The following is an 18707-nucleotide window of genomic DNA, read 5'->3' as shown; positions in this document are numbered from 1 at the left end:
TGACTATTTTAATATGAATAAATGCACAGTATTAAGGGTGTTTTTTTAAGTAACATGTTACTTGGGATGAAATAAATCTGGGAAAAAAATTTGGTTTTCTTCTGGATAATCTGGCCCCCACAAGAATGTAGTTGAAGAACCCTGCAGTACAGTGACTTGCGTCATCAAGCGATAAAGTCGCTGCATGTGAATGGGGCTTTAATCCCCAGATGTGCGGTCGTTACTGAGAAAAGACAGCTAGATCTTGCCATTGACCAATCAGAATTAAGTATTTCAGAGAGCAGTGTAATAAATTATGATATTTATGACATTTAATCACCAATTATTCACAGGGAGTCCATTTACTCCATCCAATACAACATCCGCTCATTCATGAACGTCAAACACTGGCCATGGATGAAGGTTTACTACAAGATTTTCACCTGTGCTGAAGAGTGCTGAGACTGAGAAGGAGCTGTCAAACATGAAAGAGGATTTTACAAAATGCAAAGAAGATCTTGCCAAGGCTGAAGCCAAAAAGAAGGAGCTTGAGGAGACTATGGTAGCACTGCTGCAAGAGAAGAATGCCCTGCAGCTTCAAATAGCCTCTGTGAGTATGCACTAATTAATTTAATGAAATTTGGTTCCATTTAAAAATTATATATAATTTTTTACCATAGTATGTCAAATCCTTTTGTCCTGTCAGGAAGGTGAGAATCTCTCAGATGCTTAGGAGAGGTGTGAGGGTCTGATCAAGAACAAAATCCAGCTTGAAGCTAAACTCAAAGAGACAATTGAAAGACTAGAGAATGAGGACGAAATCAATGCTGAACTCACAGCCAAGAAGAGGAAACTGGAGGATGAGTGCTCTGAGCTGAAGAAAGACACTGATGACCTAGAGCTCACCTTGGCTAAAGTGGAAAAGGAGAAACATGCCACTGAAAATAAGGTTTGAGTTTGAGTTGGTTTAATCAGAATCAGAATCAGCTTTATTACCAAGTATGCTTACAGATACAAGGAATTTGTCTTGGTGACAGGAGCTTCCACAGGGTATCTGCAGGTTTGAAGGAATTAAATTTAAGACTTTTTAAGGACAAATAAAAGAAAAATTTAAGACCACTTTCGCAATAAAAAAAAAAAAACATATTAATTCATTAGCTGGTAAATACAAAACCACTGAGGCTACTTGAATGTCTCTGGACATGGTTTTTTTTATATATATTTTATTGTGCATTTATGTGTTAATAAGTTAATACAACATTAGAACTCTAAATGAAATCATTAAGAATGCATGTAGCCTAAAGTATGTAGCCTACATTGTGACCCTTCTCTTTAGTCATTTGCTTTCCAGCAAGACGTGATGCAATAGACCAGTGCTTTGGCAACGTCACCACTTATGTCAAACACGGAAGTGGTGGCAAAAACCATGTGCAAAAAATAAACTTGGATTACATTGTTGAAAAATTCCGAGGGCTCTAGTTGACTGCTGTGGCTTCAAGATCATCAACAGAGCTGACTGGACTGAGAACATTTCAACTCACAACTTTGCAGCATAAATTTATTGCGAACATGATTACATGTTTGTTATTAACTCATATCATTATAGTAATTGTATTGCTAAGAATATGTTTGTATTTATGATGGTTTTGTGTCATACTTTCGTTTAATCCTCTAATCTGTCAAATCTAACAAATCAGTGTGCTTTCTGCCACCACTTACTGTAAACAAGAGGATTGGTCTATAGACCTTATTCACAGTAGCGCCATGTTTGATTTTTAATGGGAATGGAAACGAGGCTGTGAGGGATAGACTTACCAATTCTTCAATGGCATGCATGGTGTAAATCTGTAAAAAGCTCCAATATCCCATCTGATTTTCCACAACTCATGTTGTCTGGAGTTTTTTGTCTACTGAGTGTCCTTGAAAAGATATTTTTTCAATGTTTTGTACACGGAACGATCCAAAAACACTTTAAACTGCAGTACATCTCATCGAAGAGACTGTACATCTGTCCCGCACAGCCTTGTTGTCATTGTCATTAAAAATCAAAGATATCGCTGCTGTAAGGTCTAGCATGTGCTGAATAACATTTATATATTTTTTCTTGGCAGATACCTTTAACAAATACTTTAACAGGTAGTTAAAGGGCAGTTCATTTAAAAATGAAATTTCTGTCATCACTGCTCACCCTTGAGTCTATATGAATTTTTCTCTGCCATGGAACAAAAATGGAGATGTTAAGCAAAACGTTTAGTCTCAGTCACCGTTCACTGTCACTGCATCTTGTTTTTCATTCAGTGAAAGTGAATGGTGACTGATACTCCCTAATATCTCCTTTTGATATCCACTGAAATAAGAAAGTCATACAGGTTTGCAACAGTATGAAGGTAAGTGATGACAATTTTCATTTTTGAGTGAAATATCTCAAATAAAAACTCATCAGTTTCCTTAAAAATGGCCGTTTAAAGTTGACAAGATGTAATGAAAATGTTAACAGATTAAATTATGAAAGAGAAGGAGAGGGAGACGCTTTACTGTTGTTTTCCCCCTGATTGGTCTGAATAACTTGCAGCATCATGCAGGCTGCTCTGTCTTGTCTGTCCGTGCGCTGTCAGTGTCCTCTTGGCTCTGCGACGTTATCACTGCGTGAGAAAAGGGACGTGTGGCGTGAGAGCATGAGCAGTGTCAATTACGTTGGCAGCCCTACATCTAGAGAGATGGAGATGAGAGATATAACAGGTGTAAATCTGCAGCTGAGTAGTTCTGTTAGCTTTACAATTATTGTCAAAGGTAGTGTAAAATAAGGAAGCGCAACGATTTGAAAGGCGTCAAAAGACCGCTCCAACCTCGCGCGCTTGCAAATTGTAACGTTGACCGCTTTGTCAATTATAAGCAGAAGCGAGAGTTAGAGACGCAAAATAACGCCATTTGCATTTCGGATTAACGGGTTTATGAAGGTTTATACATGTGTAACATCGTAAATTCAGTAAAAATGCGCTTTTCTGCACGCGCTCACACTAAACTCAAGTTTCAGCTGCTAAATGCACGAGAGAGAGAGATGATTTTGACTTGTGCAGATTCTGCTGTTTTTTGCGTGTCCTCTATTCAAATCAAATCAAATCAAATCACTTTATTGTCACACAGCCATATACACAAGTGCATTGGTGTGTGAAATTCTTGGGTGCAGTTCCGATCAACATAGCAGTCGTGACAGTGATGAGACATAAACCAATTTACAATAACATCAAATTAACACAACACAATTTAAACATCTGTTATACACATAATTACACTCAACAATATACAAATAATAACATACACTGTACAGTATACAATATGCTGTTTTTTTTTTTACTATATAGATACACATTATTCAATAAAAATTAAAAATAAAAATATATTTAAAAAAAGTATATATATATATATATATATATATATATATATATATATATATATATATATATATATATATAGAATGTACAGTATTGTACTGTATTGACATTCAGGCTGTTGGTTGATAGTCAGTTGTTAAGAGAGAACATAATATAATAATAATAATATAATTTATGACAGTCCGGTGTGAGATATAAGAGTAAGGGTAATAAAGTGCAGTGCTGATGTATTTTGATCGTGGGAGATCAAGAGTTCAGAAGTCTGATTGCTTGGGGGAAGAAGCTATCATGGAGTCGGCTGGTGCGGGTCCTGATGCTGCGATACCGCCTACCTGATGGTAGCAGTGAGAACAGCCCATGGCTCGGGTGGCTGGAGTCTCTGATGATCCTCCGAGCTTTTTTCACACACCGCCTTGTATATATTTCCTGGAGGGAGGGAAGCTCACCTCTGATGATGTGTCTGGCAGTTCGCACCACCCTTTGCAGTGCTTTGCGGTTGTGGGCGGTGCTATTGCCGTACCAGGCGGAGATACAGCCAGTCAGGATGCTCTCCACAGTGCAGGTGTAGAACTGTGTGAGGATGTGGCGGTTCATTCCAAACTTCCTCAGCCGTCTCAGGAAGAAGAGGCGCTGATGAGCCTTCTTCACAACGACTTCAGTGTGGACAGACCATGTGAGTTCCTCAGTGATGTGGACACCCAGGAACTTGAAGCTGCTGACTCTCTCCACTGGTGCTCCATTGATGGTGATGGGGCTGTGTTCTCTGTCTTTTCTTCTGAAGTCCACCACAAGCTCCTTTGTCTTACTGACATTGAGGGAGAGGTTGTGCTCCTGACACCAGTGTGTTAGAGTGTGCACCTCCTCTCTGTAGGCTGTTTCATCATTGTCAGTGATCAGACCTACCACCGTCGTGTCATCAGCAAACTTAATGATGGCACTGGAGCTGTGCGTTGCCACACAGTCTTGTGTGTACAAGGAATACAGTAGTGGGCTGAGAACACAGCCCTGTGGGGCTCCAGTGTTGAGGGTTAGTGTTGAGGAGATGTTGCTGCCTATTCTAACCACCTGGCGTCTGCTTGACAGGAAGTCCAGGATCCAGCTGCACAGCGAGCTGTTTAAGCCCAGAGCCCGGAGTTTCTCATCAAGCTTGGAGGGCACTATGGTGTTGAATGGTGAGCTGTAGTCTACAAACAGCATTCTCACATAAGTGTTCTTTTTTTCCAGGTGGGAGAGAGCAGTGTGTAGTGTAGATGCAATGGCATCATCAGTGGAGCGGTTGTTGCGGTAAGCAAACTGCAGCGGGTCAAGATTGAGTGGCAATACAGAGCAGATGTAATCTCTGATTAGTCTCTCAAAACATTTGCTGATGATGGGGGTCAGAGCAACAGGACGCCAGTCATTTAAACAAGTTATTTTTGATTGTTTTGGTACAGGCACAATGGTGGATGTTTTAAAGCATGTGGGGACTACAGACAAAGAGAGGGAAAGGTTGAAAATGTCCGTAAAAACACCAGCCAGCTGGTTCGCGCACGCTCTGATGACGCGGCCCGGAATGCCGGCTTTGCGGATATTCACCCGTCGGAAGGATCGGGTTACATCCGCTACAGAGACGGAGAGTGAACTAACCTCTGTAGCTTCAGCCGCGAGAGCTCTCTCCACGAGTGCGGTGTTATTTCCCTCGAAACGAGCATAAAAAGTATTTGGCTCATCCGGTAGAGAGGCAGCGGTGTTCATGGCAGAGTTTTTATTCCTTTTAAAGTCCGTGATGATGTTAATTCCCTGCCACATGCTTCTAGAGTTGGTGGTGTTAAACTGTCCTTCAGTCTTGCTCCTGTACTGGCGTTTTGCTGTTCTGATAGTTTTTCGGAGGGCATAACTGGCTTGTTTATGCTCCTCCACATTCCCGGAATTTAAAGCGGAGGTCCGCACATTAAGTGCCGCGCGAACATCGCTATTGATCCATGGTTTCTGATTCGGATAGATCCGTATTGTTCTGGTCGGAATCACTTCCTCTACGCACGTTCTGATGAAACATTTTTTTTTTTGTTTTTTGTTTGTATTTTTTTTTTTTATTATTACAGAACAAAAACACTTACAACAAAATATACATACAATAATCACAATGAACTCTGATACAATTATAGTAGCAACAAAAAGTAAAATTATAAAGAAAGAAAAAACAATAACAAATAATAATAATTAACCAAATAAAACCAGGGGATAACTTAAAATGAATTAACAAGAGAAAAGGTTTCAAGTATTCTATACATTCGTTTTGCCTTTTTATTTCTTATATCTTTTAGAGGCTCAATATAATGCATCAGTTCAGTTTTAAATGGTGTGATGTTAGGTTTATTATTTGTCCATTTTTGTTTGTGTATATGGTATTTTCCACATATAATTAACAGATTTATCACCAAATTTTGTTCCAAACTCTTATTCTTAAATAATAAAAATATATCTTTACCAGTTAGTTGAATCTTTAATTTTGTGTGTTTAAGTATTAAATATTCAATATCAATCCAAAAAAGTTGGGTAAACACACATTCAAAGAATAAGTGTTTTATGGATTCTTCCTCTAAGTCACAAAAAACACATGTAGTCTTCGTGTCCTTAAAAAATCTTGAGACTACTTGTCTCACTGGGTAAATTAAATGAATAATTTTATATGTGACTTCTTTAACTTTATTGGTGAGACAGTATTTACTAGGTAACTTCCAGACCTTTTTCCATTCAATCTGATTATACAATGAATTCCAATATGGTTTGCATTTAGGTAACGATGTATTTCTGCATATTGTTTTTATAAATAAGATGTTAAATTTTTTATCTAAAATCTCCACACCATTAATACTTATCTGAGTATTATATACAGAAATACACTCAGAGGATATATCACCCGATAAGAGTTGAATAAGGCCACCAGGAATGGCATCAAAAACTATTGCAAACTCTTTAGCAGTCACCGGAATCTTATAGTAATTAAGGAATTCACAATAATTAAAAAGTTGTCCATTACTCTTAAATAACTGTCTCACCAGTACAATACCGTTATCATACCAGTTTCTAAAAAATAAGGATTTGTTTTTAAACACAATATTCTTGTTATTCCATATTACAGATTTGTGTGGAGAGAAGTTATGTTTATAAATGAGCATCCATAACAAAAAAGCCTGTCTATGAAAACCAGATAGCTTTATCGGAACCTTGTTTACATCAAAATTACATCTCCAAACCTCCCAACTTTCCAAAAATCAGGTCAGGTATAATGTTCCATATTTTGTCTTTAAAGCATAAATAATTCTTTATCCATTTATTCTTAAATACGCAATTAGCAGTATTAAAATCAAGTACATTCAGACCACCTTCTTCAATTGGATTGCATAGAATCGTCTTTTTTTAAATAGTGCGGTCTGTTCTTCCAGATGAAATTAAACAAGACAGTATCTTCTTCTTTTATAACTGATTGTGGAACGTCTAATGCAAGAGCTGTATAAACTAAGCGCGATAACCCTTCAGTTTTAGATAATAATATTCTACCTTTCAATGATAGATCTCTCATTAACCATGAATTTAATTTTTGTTTAATTTTCCCAATAATTGGTGTAAAATTCAAATTATTTCTCTCCTTCTGATCTTTACAGATCTTGATACCTAAATAATCTACCACCTCCTTCACTGGTATACCATGTATGTTATCAAGGTTACAAGTTCTCAAAGGAAACAAAACACATTTTTTTATGTTTAAAAATAAACCAGATACAGATGAGAAAGTATGAAGACAATCAATAGCTTTTTTTATTTCAATTTCATTTTGCAAAAAAAGGGTAGTATCGTCCGCTAATTGGGAGCATTTTATTTCTTTCTTCAAAAGTGTAATACCGCAAAATTTATCTCTTTTAATATGTATGGCTATAGTTTGTGTTACAAGTAAAAAAAGAAAGGGTGAGATTGGGCAGCCCTGTCGTATGCCTCTATTGATTTTAAACCTTGATGTTGTTCCATATGTCAACTTAATTGAACTATTACAGACATTATATAATGTTCGAATAGCTCGTTTAAAGAATTCTCCAAAACCAAAATAATTTAAGGTCTCCAACATGAAATTATGATCAACAGTATCAAATGCTTTTAAAAAAATCAGCAAACAAAATAAAACTATTATCTGTAATAAAATTGTTGTAATCAATTAAATCCAAAATGAGCCTTATATTATTACAAATGTGTCGACCTTTCATAAATCCCGACTGACAATCATCAATAATGGGATCAATACAATCCTTTAGTCTTTCAGCATATATCTCTTTTCCATCAACAAAGGCTCGTACGCCGACGAAGTAAGCCTTCTTTCCTACCTGCCGAGCAGCCTCCACTTTTGGCCACAGTTGTTTACGTATGGCTTTGTCCATAGTTGTTAAATCCTCTCCAAATCGTATCTCCATTTTCGCAGCTTTCCAAAGCATATCACGTGAGGATCTGGACACAAATTGGATGATGACGGTTCTCGCTTTCACGGCATTTCTTTCAAGTTTTCTTCCAAGCTGGTGTACGATATCTACATCTTGTTGAAGTTTGCTGGTAAGTTCTGGAAGTACTGCACAACAAATATCTACCACTCGTGGCTTTATGTCTTCGCCTGCCTGTTCCACTTGTCCATACATTCTCAGATTCCATCTTCTTTTGTAACGTTCTACCTCGTTGAGCCTGGCTTCAATCTCCGACATTTTCTTACCATGTGCACCGCTGACCTCATGATTTATCTTCATCTCCTTCTTAACATTTTTCATGTCTTCTTTGACGTCTTTTACTTCATTGAAGAGGAATTCTGTCGTTTTCTTCAGAGCTTCAATGCTCACTGTATTTGCCCTTAAGAGTTCCTCTAATCCGTTGACTCTCTCATTTATGCATTGCACGATGTTTTCTTGAATTTCAGACAAGGAAGGTTCATGTTTACCTTTCTTCGGATCAGGAGTGCTGGGGGTCGAATCCGGTAATGTAGCAAATGAAGTGTTATGCACCAAATATGAGTGCAATGCTTGAATGTCAGTGCCGCAAATGTGTACTTCATCATCTTTGCTTTTCATCTTTGTTAGTGACTTTGTTAGGCTTTTTTCTTTGGTTTTACTTTCTCTCTCTTTCCGTTTTTCCACCATGGAAGCTTATTGGGTTACACATCGGCAAAGTTGAAGAGAAAGTTACAGCACCTGATTAACTTTATGATTAGTTATAAGACCTTACATCTAGATGTCCGTGACTGGCCAATTTATTAAACAAAAAGAACGATTTAAGGTGAAGGAACAAACTTTTATCCTCAGCTTCTCAAAACAACCTCCTCACCGGTCGCCATCTTGCGTGCCCCTCCACGAAGAGCCTGATGAAACACATTACGCTATCAGCGTAAAGCTCGATGTCGTCATCAGAGGCGGACCAGAACATCTCCCAGTCCGTGTGATCAAAACAGTCCTGTAGTGTAGAGTCTGATTGGTCCGACCAGCACTGGATCATTCTGAGGGTGGGTGCTTCCTGTTTCAATTTCTGCCTGTAAGCGGGCAGAAGCAGAATGGAAGAGTGGTCCGATTTGCCAAATGGTGGGCGGGGGAGGGATTTGTAGCCATCCCGGAACAGAAAGTAGCAATGGTCCAAAACCCGGTCCCCTCGTGTGATGAAACTAATGTGCTGGTGATATTTTGGTGCGACTGATTTTAAACTGGCTTTATTAAAGTCCCCGGTCACAATGAATGCGGCCTCAGGGTGCGCGGTTTCCTGCTCACTTATAATCCCATACAGTTCCTTGAGTGCCCAATCTGTGTCGGCTTGTGGGGGGATGTAGACCGCTGTGAATTCCCTCGGTAGCCAGAATGGTCGACACAGAAGCATAAGAAATTCCAGATCAGGAGAACAGAAAGACTTGATAGAATGTACGTTCCTCTGACCACACCAGGATTTGTTGATCATAAAACATACACCACCTCCTCTAGTTTTACCTGAGAGGTCTTTCGCTCTGTCCGCTCGGTGCACGGAGAACCCCGCAGATTCAATGGCTGAGTCTGGAATCTCCGCAGACATCCAAGTTTCTCGTTGGAAAGAGATCCGCGCTTTCAGCTCGCAGAGCTTGTTATCCAGAGACTGAACATTTGCCAGTAGAATAGTGGGTAGCGGGGGTCGATTTGCGCGGCGTCTTACTCTGATGAGAACGCCGGCTCTGTTTCCCCTTTTCCTCCTGCGTTTCCGCGGCCGGGCTGCCCAGACAAAGGGCTCCGCTTGCGTGTTTGTAAACAGCGGGTCGGCATTGAGGAATGTGAAGTCCGGTTTTCGGTGTGGGATCGCTGAACCAATGTTCAAAAGTGTTTGTCTGTTGTAGACAATAAGGCAGACAACATCCAAGACAAAAAACATAAGAATTGTGAACAAAACAAACAAAACATTGCTATGTTGTGTCGGAGCTCGCAATGCAACAGCCATACTCGGCGCCATCTTGAGTCCACACGCCATTCACGCCCCAAACTTTAAGACCTCAGTAAACAAAATTTAAGACTTCTTATAATTTATTTAAGATATTTAAGACTTTTTAAGGCCTTACATTTTAAAAAGTACATTTAAGACTTTTTAAGGGCACGCGGATACCCTGTTCCAATGCACAACAATACAAAAACAGCACCAAGACATAGATAATAATAAAAAAGAAAAAATAATTATACACATACGTACATACACACATACATACATACATACACACAAACACATACGTAGTGCAAATCTAATACAAATCTGTTATCTGTTATGTACAGTTCAAAATACAAATCTGTTATGTACAGTGCAAATGTTTTTTTTTTTTTTTATAAAAAAATGGCAGAAGAGGTTGGATTTGTTGGATAAATATAAAAAAGACTAAACTGTGTATGCTCAATGGGGCAATTTAACTGTTCATGAGATGGATAGCCTGAGGGAAAAAACTGTTCCTGTGCCTGACGGTTCTGATGCTCAGAGCTCTGAAGTGTCGGCCAGAAGGCAACAGTTCAAAAAGGTAATGGGCAGGGTAAGTGGGGTCCAGAGTGATTTTTCCAGCCATTTTCCTCACACTGGAAGTCTGTAGTACTTGAAGGGGGGGCAGGGGGCAACCAATAATCCTCTCAGCAGTCCGAACTGTCCTTTGTAGTCTTCTGATGTCTGATTTTGTAGCTGAACCAAACCAGACAGTTATTGAAGTGCAGAGGACAGACTCAATGACTGCTGAGTAGAACTGTATAAGCAGCGCCTGTGGCAGGTTGAACTTCCTCAGCTGGTGAAGGAAGTACAATCTCTGCTGGGCCTTTTTCACAATGGAGTCAATGTGTGTCTCCCACTTGGGGTCCTGTGAGATGGTAGTGCCCAGTAACCTGAATGACTCCACTGCTGCCACAGTGCTGTTTAGAATGGTGAGGGGGGGTCAGTATTGGGGTGTTCCGCCTAAAGTCCACAATCATCTCCACCGTTTTGAGCATGTTCAGCTCAAGATTGTTTTGACTGCACCAGACAGCCAGCTGTTCAACCTCCCTTCTGTATGCAGACTCATCATCATCTTGGATGAGGCCGATGACAGTGGTGTCATCTGCAAAATTCAGGAGCTTGACAGAGGGGTCCTTGGCGATGCAGTCATTGGTGTAGTGGGAGAAGAGTAGTGGGGAGAGCACACATCCCTGGGGGGCACCAGTGCTGATTGTACAGGTGCTGGAAGTGAGTTTCCCCTATCTCGCAAGCTGCTGCCTGTCTGTCAGAAAGCTGGTAATCCACTGACAGATAGACATGGGAACAGAGAGTTGGTGTAATTTATTCTGGAGTATAGCTGGGATGATGGTGTTGAAAGCCAAACTGAAGTTCACAAAAAGGATCTTTGCATATGTCCCTGGTCTGTCCAGATGTTGCAGGATATGATGCAATCCCATGTTGACTACATCATCCACAGACCTGTTTGCTCGATAAGCAGATTGAAAGGGATCTAGAAAGGGTCCAGTGATGTTCTACAGGTCCCTCAAATGATTACATGACCACAGACATCAGGGCGACAGGTCTGTATTCATTAAATCCTGTGATTTTTTTGTTTTTTTGGGACAGGAATAATAATTGAGCATTTGAAGCATCATGGGACTTCACACTGCTCCAGTGATCTATTGAAGATCTATGTGAAGATGGGGGCCAGCTGGTTAGCACAGGATCGAAGACATGCTGGTGAGACGCCATCTGGGCCTGAAGCTTTCCTCGTCTTTTGTTTCCGAAAGACCTGGTTCACATCATCTTCACAGATCTTAAGTGCAGGTTGAGTAGCAGGAGGGGGGAGGAGGGGGGTTGCAAGTGGTGTTGGTGTTTGTGTGACGTAAGGGTCAGAGTGGGTGTGGGGTGTGAGATTGTGCCTTTCAAATCTGCAGTAGAACACATTCAGGTCGTCAGCCAGTTGTTGGTCCACCACAGGGTTGGGGGTAGGAGTCCTGTAATTTGTGAGTTGTTTCATGCCACTCCACACTGATGAAGGGTCATTGGCTGAAAACTTGTTTTTCAGCTTCTCAGAGTATTTTCTTTTAGCCACTCTGATTTCCTTGTTCAGTGTGTTCCTGGCCTGATTGTACAAGACTTTATCCTCACCCTTGTAAGCATCATCTTTGGCTTGATGAAGCTGCCTGAGCTCTGCTGTAAACCACGGTTTGTCGTTGTTGTATGTTAAATAAGTCCTAGTAGGAATGCACATATCCTCACAGAAACTGATATATGATGTAACAGTATCTGTGAGCACGTCCAGGTCTGAGGCTGCAGCCTCAAAAACACTCCAATCCTTACAATCGAAGCAGGCTTGTAGTTCCCGCTCTGCTTCATTGGTCCATCTCTTTACAGTCCTTATTACTGGCTTGGTTGATTTTAATTTCTGCCTGTAGGTTGGAAGAAGATGAACCAGACAGTGATCAGAGAGTCCCAAAGCTGCTCTAGGGACAGAGCGATATGCATCCTTTATTGTTGTGTAACAATGATCCAGTATGTTCCTGTCTCTGGTGGGGCATGTAATGTGCTGTTTGTATTTGGGCAGTTCACGTGTGAGATTTGCTTTGTTGAAATCCCCAAGAATAATAATAACTGAGTCCGGGTATTTTTGTTATGTGTGATTTGATCAGTCAGCTGATGCAGTGCTGTGTTCACAGATGCGTTTGGCGTGATATACACACTCACCAGAATAAACGAGGAAAACTCCTGCGGTGAGTAGAACGGCTTACATTTAATAAAGAGTGCTTCCAAATTAGAACCACACGTCCTCTTTAACGTTGTTACATCTGTACACCAACTTTCATTGATTTAAAAGCATGTTCCACTGCCTCTCGTTTTCCCCGTTAACTCCGCAATGCGTTCCGCTCTGAACAGCTGAAAGCCCGGCAGATGTAACGCGCTGTCCGGAATGGCTTCACTCAGCCAGGTTTCTGTGAAGCACAAGGCAGCAGAGTTTGAAAAGTCCTTGTTTGTACAGGTGAGGAGATGTAGTTTGTCCGTTTTGTTAGGAAGAGAGTGGAGATTCGCTAGATGAATGCTCAGCAGTGTTGTTTGAAAGCTGCGCCGACGGAGCCTGACCAGCACGCCTGCTCATCTCCCTCACCTGCATCTCATAAAGCATTTAAACAACACAGCTGCGCCTCCGACTAAAATGTCCAGCAAAACGTCTGAATATTCAAAAACTGGGAAAAGCTTGTCTGATATATGCTGCCGAATGTCCAGCAGTTCATCCCTGGTAAAACTGACTGGAAAAATATTACTAAACACAGGACAAACAAACAATGGTGGAGCCATCTTGATAGTGATACAATATATTATTTCATTTCTATTGTTCACCTAATATTTGTTTTTTTTTTAAAGAATATTAATTAGGACAAAAGGAAGTAATTTAGTATCCAACATCATTCAGGTCAAGAACCTGACTGAAGAAATGGCAGCACAGGATGAGAGCATTGCCAAACTTACAAAGGAGAAGAAAGCCCTCCAAGAGGCACATCAGCAGACTCTGGATGATCTCCAGGCAGAGGAGGACAAAGTCAATGCCCTGACCAAAGCCAAGACAAAGCTTGAGCAACAAGTTGATGATGTGAGTTACTATTTCAAAATTCATTAAATTTAATTCATTAAATTTACATTTTTCCTTTGAACATTTATATATTGTTTTCCCATAGCTTGAGGGTTCCCTTGAACAAGAGAAAAAGCTCCACATGAACATTGAGAGAGCCTCAAATTGGCCCTTGAGACCACTATGGACCTGGAGAATGACAAGCAGCAATCAGATGAGAAACTGAAGAAGTAATTAAAAACATCAAATTATTAGAATTTATCTTGTTATGTTTGTGTTATGTTGTTTTATGTATGTTATTGTTGAACTCCCACAGGAAAGACTTTGAAACAAGCCAGCTCCTCAGCAAGACTGAGGATGAACAATCTCTTGGAGCTCAGCTCCAGAAGAAGATCAAGGAGCTTCAGGTATTTGGAATTTTATGGTACTTTTTTTGATTAAATTTTTATTTCAAAAATCAAGATCAGAAATTAATTAATTACTTGCCCCTGTAGGCTCGCATTGAAGAACTGGAGGAAGAGATCGAAGCTGAGCGTACTGCTCGTGCAGAGGTGGAGAAGCAGAGAGCTGAGCTCTCCAGGGAACTTGAGGAGATCAGTGAGGGGCTTGAGGAGGCTGGAGGAGCAACTTCTGCTCAGATTGAGATGAATAAGAATTTCTGAATTTCAGAAGCTGCATCATGATCTTAAAGATGTCACCCTCCAGCATGAAGCCACTGCTGCAGCCCTCTGCAAGAAGCAGGCGGGACAGTGTGGCTGAGCTAGGAGAGCAAATCGACAACCTCCAGCACGTCAAGCAGAAACTTGAGAAGGAGAAGAGCGAATATACAAAATGGAGATTGATGATCTCTCTAGCAACATGGAGGCTGTTGCCAAAGCAAAGGTTAAGAATTGTTTTTCTAAAGAAATGTATCAAATGTGTAGGATTTTTGGAATATCTAACGACTTTGTATTTGCAGTCCAATCTAAAGAAGATGTGCCACACACTTGAGGACCAACTTAGTGAAATAAAAGGAATATTTCACCCAAAAATGAAAATTTGCTGATGATTTACTCATCCTCAGGCCATCCAAGATGTATGCACTTCCTGCCTCCTCCTCCATGTGATTCGTGACCTTACCAACGAGTTTACGTCATCCCTCTCATGAGCGCACGTCACTGAGATGTTTCGGAAGTGAACATTTGTAGTTACAAAGTATATAAGTATTGTTTTGTTTCTAAAAATAATCAATCGTTTGGGTTCAGAAGAACTTTATTTGTCGACTGGAGTCATGTGGATTATTTTGATGCACACTAAATATGCATTTTGGACCGTCAAAAAATGGAGGACATTCACTTGCATTGTTTAGAGGAGGAGGCCTGAAATGAAATCCTAAAAGTCTTAAATTCTGTTTTGATGAAGAAAGAAACTCAGATACATCTTGGATGGCCTGAGGGTGAGTAAATTATCAGCAAATTTTCATTTTTGGGTGAACTATTCCTTTAAGTCCAAGAACGATGAGAACCTTCGCCAGTTAAATGACCTCAGTGCTCAAAGAGAGAGACTTCAAACTGAAAATGGTAACAGATGAAAATTATGAACAAATTATTAGTATGTTCAGAATTATTAAGTATAGTGTATTAAAATAATTCTACATTGAATTTCTGACTCTTAACAAAGGCTTATTAGAAACAAACATACTGATTACTAAAAAACTTGCCTCCATAGAGTTTGTTAAAAATTAACTGATATAGATCTGACACAGTGAATCTAAATCTCAGAAGGTTAGTTTGGCCATCAGTTGGAGGAGGAGGAGGCTCTAGTTTCTCAGCTCACCAGAGGCAAACAAGTTTTCACACAAACTAAAGAGCTTAAGAGACATATCGAAGAGGAAGTTAAGGTATTACAGCAAAATTATTGTGACCACATATTTGCTGCTGCAGAGTAAAGCTAATAGCATGACATTGCATCCTAGGCCAAGAATGCTCTGGCTCATGCTGTGCAGTCAGCCCGTCATGACTGCGACCTGTTTGAGGAAGAGCAGGAGGCAAAGGCTGAGCTGCAGTGGGGAATGTCTAAGGCCAACAGTGAGGTTGCTCAGTGGAGAACCAAATATGAAACTGATGCCATCCAGCGCACAGAGGAGCTTGAAGAGTCCAAGTATGAACATCAGAGGAGCTGATAAACACTTGTTAATATGTGAAAATGGTTACATCATAAGATTAATGTTGACAAATTCATAACAGGAAGAAGCTGGCTCAGTGTCTGCAAGAGGCAGAGGAACAAATTGAGGCAGTGAACTCCAAATGTGCCTCTCTGGAGAAGACCAAACAGAGACTCCAGGGTGAAGTGGAGGACCTCATGATTGATGTGGAGAGAGCCAATGGTTTGGCTGCCAACCTTGACAAGAAGCAGAGGAACTTTGACAAGGTAAACAATTTGACTGCTTCTGTGATATGATAATTCCTCTCACATCTCAAATTAAGTAATAATATTGTTAGCTGAGCCTGAAATTTTTCTACCCAAGGTCCTGGCAGAATGGAAGCAGAAGTATGAGGAAGGTCAGGCAGAGCTGGAAGGTGCCTAGAAAGAGGCTCGCTCACTCGGCACTGAGCTGTTCAAGATGAAGAACTCCTATGAGGAGAGTCTGGGTCAGCTGGAGACTCTCAAGAGAGAAAACTAGAACCTGCAGCATAAGACCACAATTGTTGAATTAATTATTAACTTAAACATTCTAACAGTGTTAAATCAGTATTGGGAATTCAGTGTGTGTACTGTTTATAATATGCTGATACTATTTTCTTTCTCTTCTGTAGAGGAGATCTCAGATCTGACAGAGCAGTTAGGAGAGACTGGTAAAAGCATTCAAGAGCTGCAAAATGCTAAGAAGGCAGTTGAGACTGAGAAGTCTGATATTCAGACCGCCCTGGAGGAGGCTGAAGTGAATATCTGAAGAGGATTGTACTGAAGATTAATATATATTATTTTGTTGTAATTCTTGCTAAAAAAAACAAAAAACAATTTTTTTTTAGCACTATCCTGTCCTGTTAATGAATGTTTTCATTATGAAATTAAAAATATATTTTTCACCTTTCATAGGGCACCCTGGAGCATGAGGAATCTAAGATCCTTCGTGTCCAACTTGGGCTAAACCAGATCAAGAGTGAGATCGACAGGAAGCTTGCAGAGAAGGATGAGGAGATGGAACAGATTGAGAGGAACAGCAGAGAGTTATTGAGTCCATGCAGAGTGCTCTGGACTCTGAGGTCAGGAGCAGGAATGATGCCTTGAGAATCAAGAAGACGATGGAGGGAGATCTTAATGAGATGGAGATTCAGCTGAGCCATTCCAATCACCAGGCTGTTGAGACCCAGAAACAGTTGAGGAATGTTCAGGGACAACTCAAGGTATGTGACCTCTCTCTGGCTTTCAGTTGTATAAGTATATAAATGAGTATGCTGCATAAAAATTAAAAGCAAAAAACTAATCAGGGAGCCCTCAAACATTTTTATGTACAGGATGCCCAACTGCACCTTGATGATGCCCTGAGAGGACAGGAAGATATGAAGGAGCAGGTGGCTATGGTGGAGCACAGAAACTCTCTGATGCAGGCTGAGATTGAGGAGCTGAGAGCTGCTCTGGAGCAGACAGAGAGAGGCTGCAAAGTGGCTGAACAAGAGCTGGTGGATGTCAGTGAGCGTGTTGGACTCCTGCACTCTCAGGTAAGAGCATATAGTTGTTGTTGTTTTTGTAGATTGAAATTAAGGTAATTGAGAGTGTTGTTAAAAAAGACATTGAATTATCTTATCCATTTATAGAACACAAGTCTTATGAACACCAAGAAGAAACTTGAAGCTGACCTTGTTCAAATCCAGAGTGAAGTTGATGATACTGTACAGGAAGCCAGAAACGCAGAGGAGAAGGCCAAGAAGGCCATCACTAATGTGAGTAATTGAATTGAAGCTTCTCAAGAATCTGCACACTTAAATATTTAGACCTAATGCAAATTTGTGGAATCTGTGATTTCCAAAATGCTGCAATGATGGCAGAAGAGCTCAAATAGGAGCAGGACACCAGTGCTCACCTTGAGAGGATGAAGAAAAATCTGGAAGTCACAGTGAAGGACCTGCAGCACCGTCTGGATGAGGCTGAGAATCTGGCCATGAAGGGAGGAAAAAACAACTCCAGAAACTAGAATGAAGAGTACGCTTGCCTTTATTTCAGTGTTCATAATCTTGATATGGGTGCTGTGAAGTGTTTGTCATACTATAATACTGATTATTTTGTGTATGATAGTGTAAACCTAATTTCTTTTAGTGAAATGAGTTCAGTAATATCTATAATTAAGGTTTGTGAGCTTGAGACTGATGTTGAGGTAGAACAGAGACGTGGATCTGAAAGGTGTTCGCAAATATGAGAGGAGAGTGAAAGAACTCAGCTACCAGGTAAAGAAAATGTAATAAAATTTCAGAGAACATTTTTCTTATTATATTCTTGTCTAATGTATGTTTATTACCTGCAGACTGAGGAGAATAAGAAGAACATCACCAGACTGCAAGATCTGGTTGACAAGCTTCAGCTGAAGGTCAAGGCTTACAAGAGGCAGGCTGAAGAAGCTGTGAGTATCTCATTTGAAAACTATATACGCCACATTTTGCATTGTTTGTGCCTTGTATACCTATATATTTGATGTTGCAGGATGACATTCCAACACTCACCTGTCCAAATTGAGGAAATCTCAGCATGAGCTGGAGGAGGCTGAGGAGCGCGCTGACATCACTGAATCTCAGGTCAACAAGCTGAGAGTCAAGAGCCGTGATGCTGGAAAGGTAATTTATATGATAATATAAATTCTAATTCTTACTGAAAGATTTATTTTCTGAGATATTTTAATTTTAACTTTAAATTTATACTAATTATATATTTGTACAATTTCTAATTTTTCCAGGTTAAAGAGCTAACTGAGTGAAAACCTTTCAAAAAAGAATTTGAAAATGTCAAATTAATAATAAATAAAACTTTTATTTAGCAACTTCTTTTGGACCTCCATTTCTCTTGATTGATTTGTAGCTGAACACCTAACACAACATATTCTAGTACACACAATATGAACTTTTATATGACATGAACAAAGATCTCAATATGTCACTAAATATTATTATTGCAGGTTTATATTTTTCACTTTAAAAAGTGGAAGCAACTTGATCAATGAATAAAGTTTCCAGTCATACTCAAAGATAGTAGAGAGAGTATATAGTTTGAAAGGTTATAGTTGTTGTGAGAGG

The 18707-nt window shown here is 39.9% G+C and overlaps 1 pseudogene; it reads left to right on the top strand.

Annotated features, from left to right (window-relative positions):
* The first annotated feature begins 434 nt into the window (after positions 1–434).
* Positions 435–18247, top strand: LOC127422064 (myosin heavy chain, fast skeletal muscle-like; annotated as a pseudogene).
* Positions 18248–18707: the final 460 nt, after the last annotated feature.

Source organism: Myxocyprinus asiaticus, chromosome 3 (genome assembly GCF_019703515.2).
Source record: "Myxocyprinus asiaticus isolate MX2 ecotype Aquarium Trade chromosome 3, UBuf_Myxa_2, whole genome shotgun sequence".
NCBI lineage: Eukaryota > Metazoa > Chordata > Actinopteri > Cypriniformes > Catostomidae > Myxocyprinus > Myxocyprinus asiaticus.
This window is presented reverse-complemented; position numbering and strand designations above follow the sequence as displayed.